This window comes from Oncorhynchus keta, chromosome 2 (genome assembly GCF_023373465.1).
Source record: "Oncorhynchus keta strain PuntledgeMale-10-30-2019 chromosome 2, Oket_V2, whole genome shotgun sequence".
NCBI classification, from domain to species: domain Eukaryota; kingdom Metazoa; phylum Chordata; class Actinopteri; order Salmoniformes; family Salmonidae; genus Oncorhynchus; species Oncorhynchus keta.
The window spans coordinates 43,586,384-43,595,027 of NC_068422.1; positions in this window are offsets into that span (position 1 = coordinate 43,586,384).

Below are 8,644 nucleotides of genomic sequence, written 5' to 3' on the forward strand. Positions count from 1 at the left end.
TCACAAGGTCGTGGTAAACAGGAGACTCAGGTTGTAACACAGACTAAGTAGCAAATAAGTGCCACATTCAGCAGCTATCCGCTACCATGTTTACAAAAGGAACAGTAACAGAGCTGACACAATGAGAAGAGAGAAAGAGGGAGAAACAGAAATAACAAAGGGGGGGAGAGAGAGAGAGAGAGAGAGAGAGCGAGAGAGAGAGAGTGAGAGAGAGGGACATATTTCCCTATGATTACACAGATCCAGAAGGAATTTAAAAACAAACCACATTTTGATAAACTCCCATATCAACTGGGTGAAAAACCACAGTGTGCCATCACAGCAGCAAGATGTGTGACCTGTTGGCACAAGAAAAGGGCAACCAGTGAAGGACAAACACCATTGTAAATACAACACATAGCTATGTTTATTTATTTTGCCTTTTGTACTTGAACTATTTGCACATAATGTGACATTTGAAATGTCTTTATTATTTTGGAACTTTTGTGAGTGTAATGCTTACTGTTAATTTTTATTGTTTATTTCACTTTTGTTTATTATCTACTACACTTGCTTTGGCAATGTTAACATGTTTCCCATGCCAATAAAGTCCTTAAATTGACATTTAATTGAGAGTGCGAGAGAGAGAGAGAGAGAGAGAGAGAGAGAGAGAGAGAGAGAGAGAGAGAGAGAGAGAGAGAGAGCAGACAGAGAGAAACAGAGAGATGTAATGTATGTTTTATGGCTCCCTGGGTTCCTTATTTTGTATTTATATTTATTATGCCAAGGCAGCAGCTACTCTTCCTAGGGTCCAGCAAAATTAAGGAGGTTAATACAATTTTAAAAACATTACGATACATTCACAGATTTCACAACACACTTATATGCCCTCAGGCCCCTACTTCACCACTACCACATATCTACAGTACAAAATCCATGTGTATGCGTCTGTATAGTGCCTATGTTATCGTGTGTGGGTATGCATGTGTCTGTATAGTGCCTATGTTATCGTGTGTGGGTATGCATGTGTCTGTATAGTGCCTATGTTATCGTGTGTGGGTATGCATGTGTCTGTATAGTGCCTATGTTATCGTGTGTGGGTATGCATGTGTCTGTATAGTGCCTATGTTATCGTGTGTGGGTATGCATGTGTCTGTATAGTGCCTATGTTATCGTGTGTGGGTATGCATGTGTCTGTATAGTGCCTATGTTATCGTGTGTGGGTATGCATGTGTCTGTGGCCATGTTTGTGTTGCTTCACAATTTCACACTGTTCCATAAGGTGTTTTTTTATCTGTTTTTTAAATCACATTTTACTGCTCGCATCAGTTCCTTGATGTGGAATAGATTTCCATGTAGTCATGGCTCTATGTAGTACTGTGCACCTCCCATAGTCTGTTCTGGACTTGGGGATTGTGAAGAGACCTCTGGTGACATGTCTTGTGGGGTACGCATGGGTGTCCGAGCTGTGTGCCAGTAGTTCAAACAGACAGCTCAGTGCATTCAACATGTCAATGCCTCTCATAAATAATAGTAGTAATGAAGTCAATCTCTCGTCCACGTTGAGCCAGGAGAGATTGACAGGCATATTATTAATATTAGCTCTCTGTGTACATCCAAGGGCCAGCCGTGCTGCCCTGTTCTAAGCCAATTTTTTTTGTGGCACCTGACCACACGAATTAACAGTAGTCAAGGTGCAACCAAACTAGTGTAGGACCTGCCTTGTTGATAATGTTGGACATACTACTCCCCATTTTAGCTACTAATATGTTTTGACCATGACAGTTTATAATCCAGGGTTACTCCAAGCAGTTTAGTCATCTCAACTTGCTCAATTTCCACATTATTTAGTACAAGATTTAGTTGAGGTTCAGGGTTTAGTGAATGATTTTGTGCCAAATACATGGTTTTAGTTTTTGAAATATTTAGGGCTAACTTATTCCTTGCCACCCACTCTGAAACTAACTGCAACTATTTGTTAAGTGTTGCAGTCATTTCAGTCGCTGTAGTAGCTGATGTGTATAGTGTTGAGTCATCCGCATATATACACACTCTGGCTTTACTCAAAGTCAGTGGCATGTCGTTAGTAAAACATTTAAAAAGCAAGAGGCCTAAACAGCTACCCTGGGGAATTCCTAATTCTGTTTGGATTATGTCTGAGAGGCTTTCATTAAAGAAAACCCGTGTTCTGTTATAGCAGAGGGTGTAAAGCCATGACACATACGTTTTTCCAGCAGCAGACAAAAGCTGCACTGAAGTCTAACAAGTCAGCCCCCACAATCATTTTATCACCAATTTCTCTCAGCCAATCCTGTCATTTGTGTAAGTGCTGTGCTTGTTGAGTGTCCTTCCCTATAAGCGTGCTGAAAGTCCGTTGTCAAATTGTTTACTGTGAAATAGCACTGTATCTGGTCCAACAACATTTCTTCCGGAAGTTTAGTAGTCCTTCTGTAGCTCAGTTGGTAGAGCATGGCGCTTGTAACGCCAGGGTAGTGGGTTCGATTCCCGGGACCACCCATACGTAGAATGTATGCACACATGACTGTAAGTCGCTTTGGATAAAAGCGTCTGCTAAATGGCATATATTATTATTATATTATAAGTTTACCACGGGTTGATAACAGGCTGATTGGTCGGCTATTTCAGCCAGTAAAGGGGGCTTTACTATTCTTGGGCAGGGGAATGACTTTAGCTTCGCTCCAGGCCTGAGGGCACACACTTTCTAGTAGGCTTAAATTGAAGAAGTGGCAAATGCCTTTCCTACAGAGAGTGAGGCTGTCCAAAGGGGGTGTTGTGGACAGAGCTAATGGGGGACTGATTGGACCCAGAACAGACAACATTAGATGTAAGGTGTTGGAGTTAATGGGACAAACTGTTACATTGGGGGATGGGGTGTAAATGGGCTAGATAGATAATGATGAGAGAGTGAGAATAGTGAATAGCATTACCTATAATTACCCTGTAAGCTACACCTACCGGTACAGTAAGGAGCTTGTTTAGCAAACAAAAATGTGTCCAAATTATCTGTAAAATTGTCCTAGAAGTCTACAGCTGCGGGAAATCGGTTTTGGGGGTGGGGGTGCCACGATTTGTTTTGCCAACGGGGGGAAGCAGACCGTGCTGAAGACATCTATATCCGTCCGCTAATAGAGTAAAGGCCCAGTACACTACTTTAGTGACAAAAATGTAAACTAAATGTATTTCAGTGATTACCAGCATACCACAAACTGAAATATTACATTTACATAAGTATTCAGACTCTTAACTCAGTTCTTTATTGAAGCACCTTTGGCAGTGATTTCAGCCTCAGGTCTTCTTGGGTATGACGCTACAAGCTTGGCGCACCTGTATTTGGGGAGTTTCTCCCACTCTGCAGATCCTCCCAAGCTCTGTCAAGTTGGATTGGGTGAGTCGCTGCACAGCTATTTTCAGGTCTCTTCAGAGATGTTTGATCGGGTTCAAGTCCTGTCTTGTCTGTGTGCTAAGGGTTGTTGTCCTGTTGGAAGGTTAACCTTCGCTTCTGGAGCAGGTTTTCATCAAGGATCACTCTGTACTTTGCTTCGTTCATCTTTCCCTCGATCCTAACTAGTCTCCCAGTCTCTTCTGCTGAAAAACTTTCCCACGGCATGATGCTGCCACCACCACGCTTCACGTTAGGGATAGTGCTAGGTTTCCTCCAGCCGTGACGCTTGGCATTCAGGCCAAATAGTTCAATCTTGGTTTCATCAGACCAGAGAATCTTGTTTCTCATAGTCTGAGAGTCCTTTAGGTGCCTTTTGGCAAACTCGAAGCAGGCTGTCATGTGTCTTTTACTGAGGAGTGGCTTCCATCTGGCCACTCTATCATAAAAGGCCTGATTGGTGTCCTTCTGGAAGGTTCTCCCATCTCCACACAGGAACTCTGGAGCTCTGTCAGAGTGACCATTGAGTTCTTGGTCACCTCCCTGACCAAGGCCCTTCTCCCCCTGATTGCTCAGTTTGGCAAGGCAGCCAGCTCTAGGAAGAGTCTTGGTGGTTCCAAAATTCTTCCATTTAAGAATGATAGAGGCCACTGTGTTCTTGGGGACCTTCAGTTGCGGGACGCAGACCCCGCTCCACCACTGGCTCACTCCACTTTGGTAGGCACCTCTGGTACGGGGACCCTCATCGCCGACCGGCCCCGGACTGGGCACCCTCGCTGTGGGCCCCAAACTGGGCACCCTCGCTGCGGGCCCCGGACTGGGCACCGTCGCTGGGGGCCCCGGACTGGGCACCCTCTTGCGGGCCCCAGACTGGGGACAGTTGCTGGGGGCTCTGGACTGGGGACCGTAGCTGGGGGCCCCGGACTGGGCACCCTCGCTGCGGGCCCCAGACTGGGGACCGTCGCTGGGGGCTCCGGACTGGGGACCGTCGCTGGGGGCTCCGGACTGGAGGCCGAGGCTTTGTGCCATGACTCCTCACCGGAGGCTTCGTGCCATGATCATCACTGGAGGCTTCGTGCCATGGATCATCACTGGAAGCTTCTTGCCATGGATCATCACTGGAGGCTTCGTGCCATGATCATCACTGGAGGCTTCGTGCCATGGATCATCACTGGAAGCTTCTTGCCATGGATCATCACTGGAGGCTTCGTGCCATGGATCATCCCTGGAGGCTTCGTGCCATGGATCATCACTGGAGGCTTCTTGCCATGGATCATCACTGGAGGCTTCGTGCCATGAATCATTACTGGAGGCTTTTTTGCCATGGATCATCACTGGAGGCTTCGTTCCATGGATCATCACTGGAGGCTTCGGACTGGAGGGACACACAGGACGCACTGGGCTGTGCAGACGTACAGGACGCACTTGGCTGTGCAGACGTACTGGCGGCCAGATGCGCTGAGCCGGCACCCTCCGGCCTGGCTGGGTGCCCGCTCTAGCCCGGCCGATTCGGGGAGCTGGAAGGTAGCGCATCGGGCTGTGAACCCGCACTGGAGACACCGTGCGCTCCACCGCATAACATGGTGCCTGACCAGTACGACGCTCGCCACGGTAACATGGGGAATTGGCTCAGGTCTATAACCCGACTCTGCAAATCTCCCTGTGTGCCACCCCCAAAATGTTTTGGGGCTGCCTCTCGGGCTTCCTTGCTAGCCATGTTCCCTCGTAACGATGGGCCCCTTTACCAGCTGCCTCCGCCTTCCTGGCTGCTTCCACCAGTTCCCATGGAAGGCGATCCCTTCCGGCCAGGATCTCCTCCCATGTCCGGGATCCTCCTTTTTCCACGTCCTCCTTTTTCCACGCTGCTTGGTCCTTTTGTGGTGGGTAGTTCTGTCACGGCCATCCTTGAAGGAAGACCAAAACGCAGCGTGGTGAGGGTACATTTATTTAAATTTTAAAATGTCGCCAACAAAACAACAAACGCAAGAAACAACCGTGAAGCTTACAGGGCTAAGTGCCACAAACAAAGTTAACTACCCACAATGAAAGGAGGGAAAAAGGGCTACCTAAGTATGGTTCCCAATCAGAGACAACGATAGACAGCTGTCCCTGATTGAATCATAGAAACACAAAATCATAGAAAACAAAACATAGAATGCCCACACCAAATCACACCCTGGCCAACCCAAATGGAGACATAAAAGGCTCTCTAAGGTCAGGGCGTGACACATACATTTGGCAAGAGGTTAGGAAGTGCAGCTCAGTTTCCATATCATCTTGTGGGCAGTGTGCACATAGCCTGCCTTCTCTGGAGAACCGGGTCTGCCTACGGTGACCTTTCTCAAAAGGAAGGCTATGCCCACTGAGTCTGTACATAGCCAAAGCTTTCCTTCATTTTGGGTCAGTCACAGTTGTCAGGTATTCTGCCACGGAGTACTCTCTGTTTAGGGCCAAATAGCATTGTAGTTTGCTCTGTTTTTTTGTTAATTCTTTCCAATGTGTAGAGTAATTATCTTTTTGTTTTCTCATGATTTGGTTGGGTCTAATTGTGTTGCTGTCCTGGGGCTCTGTTTGTGAACAGAGCCCCAGGACCAGCTTGCTTAGGGGACTCCTCTCCAGGTTCTTCTCTCTGTAGGTGATGGCTTTGTTATGGAAGTTTTGGGAATCACTTCCTTTTAAGTGGTTGTAGAATTGAACGTCTTTTTTCTGGATTTTGATCATTAGTGGGTCTCGGCCTAATTCTGCTCTGCATGCATTTTTTTTATGTTTTACGTTGTGTACAGAGGATATTTTTGCAGAATTCTACATGCAGAGTCTCAATTTGGTGTTTGTCCCATTTGGTGAGATTGGTGAGCTGACCCCAGATCTCACAATCCATAAAAGGGCAATGGGTGCTATAACAGATTTTTAGCCAGATCCTAATTTGTATGTCAAATTTTATGTTCCTTTTGATGGCAAAGAAGGCCGTTCTTGCCTCGTCTCTCAGATCGTTCACAGCTTTGTGGAAGTTACCTGTGGCGCTGATGTTTAGGCCGAGGTATGTATAGTTTTTGTGTACTCAAGGGCAACGGTGTGTAGATGGAATTTGTATGTGTGTGTAATGACTTCCGCCGAAGTCGGCTTCTCTCCTTGTTCGGGCGGCATTCGGCGATCGACGTCACTGGCTTTCTAGCCATCGCCGATCCATTTTTCATTTGTCCATTTGTTTTGTCTTGTTTCGTACACACCTGGTTTTCATTCCCCAATCAATCTACATGTATTTAGTCCTCTCATTTCTTTGTGTGTAATTGTTCATTGTTAATGGTGTATGTTCACGCGTGATACTTTTATAGTTTGGTGGTCCTGGTAACTGGACCTTTTTTGGAACACCATTATTTTTTTGAGATTTATTGTAAGGGCCCAGGTCTGACATAATCTATGCAGAAGATCTAGGTGCTGCTGTCTCTCTCTATCCATGTAGTTACCTCATCCTCCTTCCACCTATCTCTCTTTCCCTCCACCTAGCTACCTCTCCTCCTTCCTCTCTTAATTGGAGCCAGCGAGAGCGGCCTAAATCGAATTAGCAGAGCTGTGTGGGGGACTCGTCAATCTTTTTTTTATTATGCCATGACAGGGCTGGCCATGGAGCGCCCCTTCCATTTGTCACCGGCCTCATTCACTGATAACGGGCATTTGTCACTGTGTTGCCTGCACTTTAATGCCATCAGCGGCCATGACAGTAGCGCGTCAAGGGAGTCACGGCGACACACACATCCGTCAGCGGCAGGCCACAGGGACACACTGCAATAAGGCTTCCCACAGAGCTTGTGATGACAGTGCTGCTGCTATTAATTACACTGCTGCAGAGAGAGAGAGAGCTGTGTTTGTGTGTGTACTGTAGTGTGTTTGTATCCAAGACATATGTGCTTGTGTTTGAGTGAGCTTTTGCAGTAGAAGTGAGAAAGTACATATGAACATGTAGTGATGTCGGTAAGAATATAGTACTGTTGTGTACTAGTTTTAAGGTAGACTACAGCCCTCCCACAGCCACAGCATACTACAGAACTATAACGTCGCTTCTCTTTCTGGCCACTGGGTGTCAGAGTTGGGAGTCTGCCCTGCCAGCTGAGACACAGTAGATTCCTCTACTGCTAATTAGACAGAGGTTGTTGCCTCTGAACATCCTGTGGGGAGACAGGAACTCCATCATGTGTTGTATCACAGTGAAATAGTTCACCCTGTCTGGGGGATTCACTTTGTAAATGAAAAGGCACAAGTCCACAGGTTACAGAGCCAAGCATGAGTCAGTCAGTGGGGGCTAACCTCTGTCTCTTTTTGCCTTGCTAGAGAGCTGTCTAGGAGGCAGAGACATGTGCAGTACATCTGCAGAGCTTGCCAGGGAAGTTTAGTATGATGCACAAGAGCACTAGAAACAGTACTCGTGGTAACACATTCCAAACAACCCCAAACCCCAAAAGTACATTTCCAAAATCCATACATCATGTTCTGTGTTTGATTCCAATGACTAAAACAAATGTTAACGTCTCTCCTGGATTTCACTGACCAAAGTATTTTATTTATCATTTACATCAGGGATGGGCAACTTTGATGGGTGTGGGGGCCACAAAAACTCATTGTGAGGGGCCTCAGTGGCTCGTGGGTCTGCATACCCACATCCATACTCACACATGCATTCAGAGCCTTCTGGGGGCTCTAAGCAACATTTTGTTGGGGGCCATTTTTTGGATGCAATTCTACACATTTTGCTATTGGGTGGAGAGAAAAATGAGCAGTTTTACAGCTAATTCCCTGTACTTGTCTAGATTTTGCCATAACTTGTGTCTGAGAGTGACTTACAAAATCAATTGGTCTGTAATTCGACCATGATTACTACAAGTTTAGATAGCTGACTAAACTAATTTACCAATCAAATGTGTTTTTAGCTTACATGGGTTCATTGAGTGGCTGTCAGTGACTGACATAAGCGAAAAACTGTGGATGCACAAATGTTGAACTTGCACCTTGTGTATTCTACTATTCTAACTCTCAACAGTAAGTTGAGACCCTGACTGAGTTCTGTAAAACATTTTTTAGGGGGGGGGGGACTGACCCGCGGGGCCAACAATGGTTGCCCATCCCTGATTTACGTCATAAATTTACTCCCAATCACGGCCGGTTGTGTTACAGCCTTCAATCGAATCAGGGTGTCTGTAGTGACAACAGGTAGCAGTAGGACCCAGCGGACATCTGACACCAGGGAGGGACGGGCTAGATAAGAATGTTCAT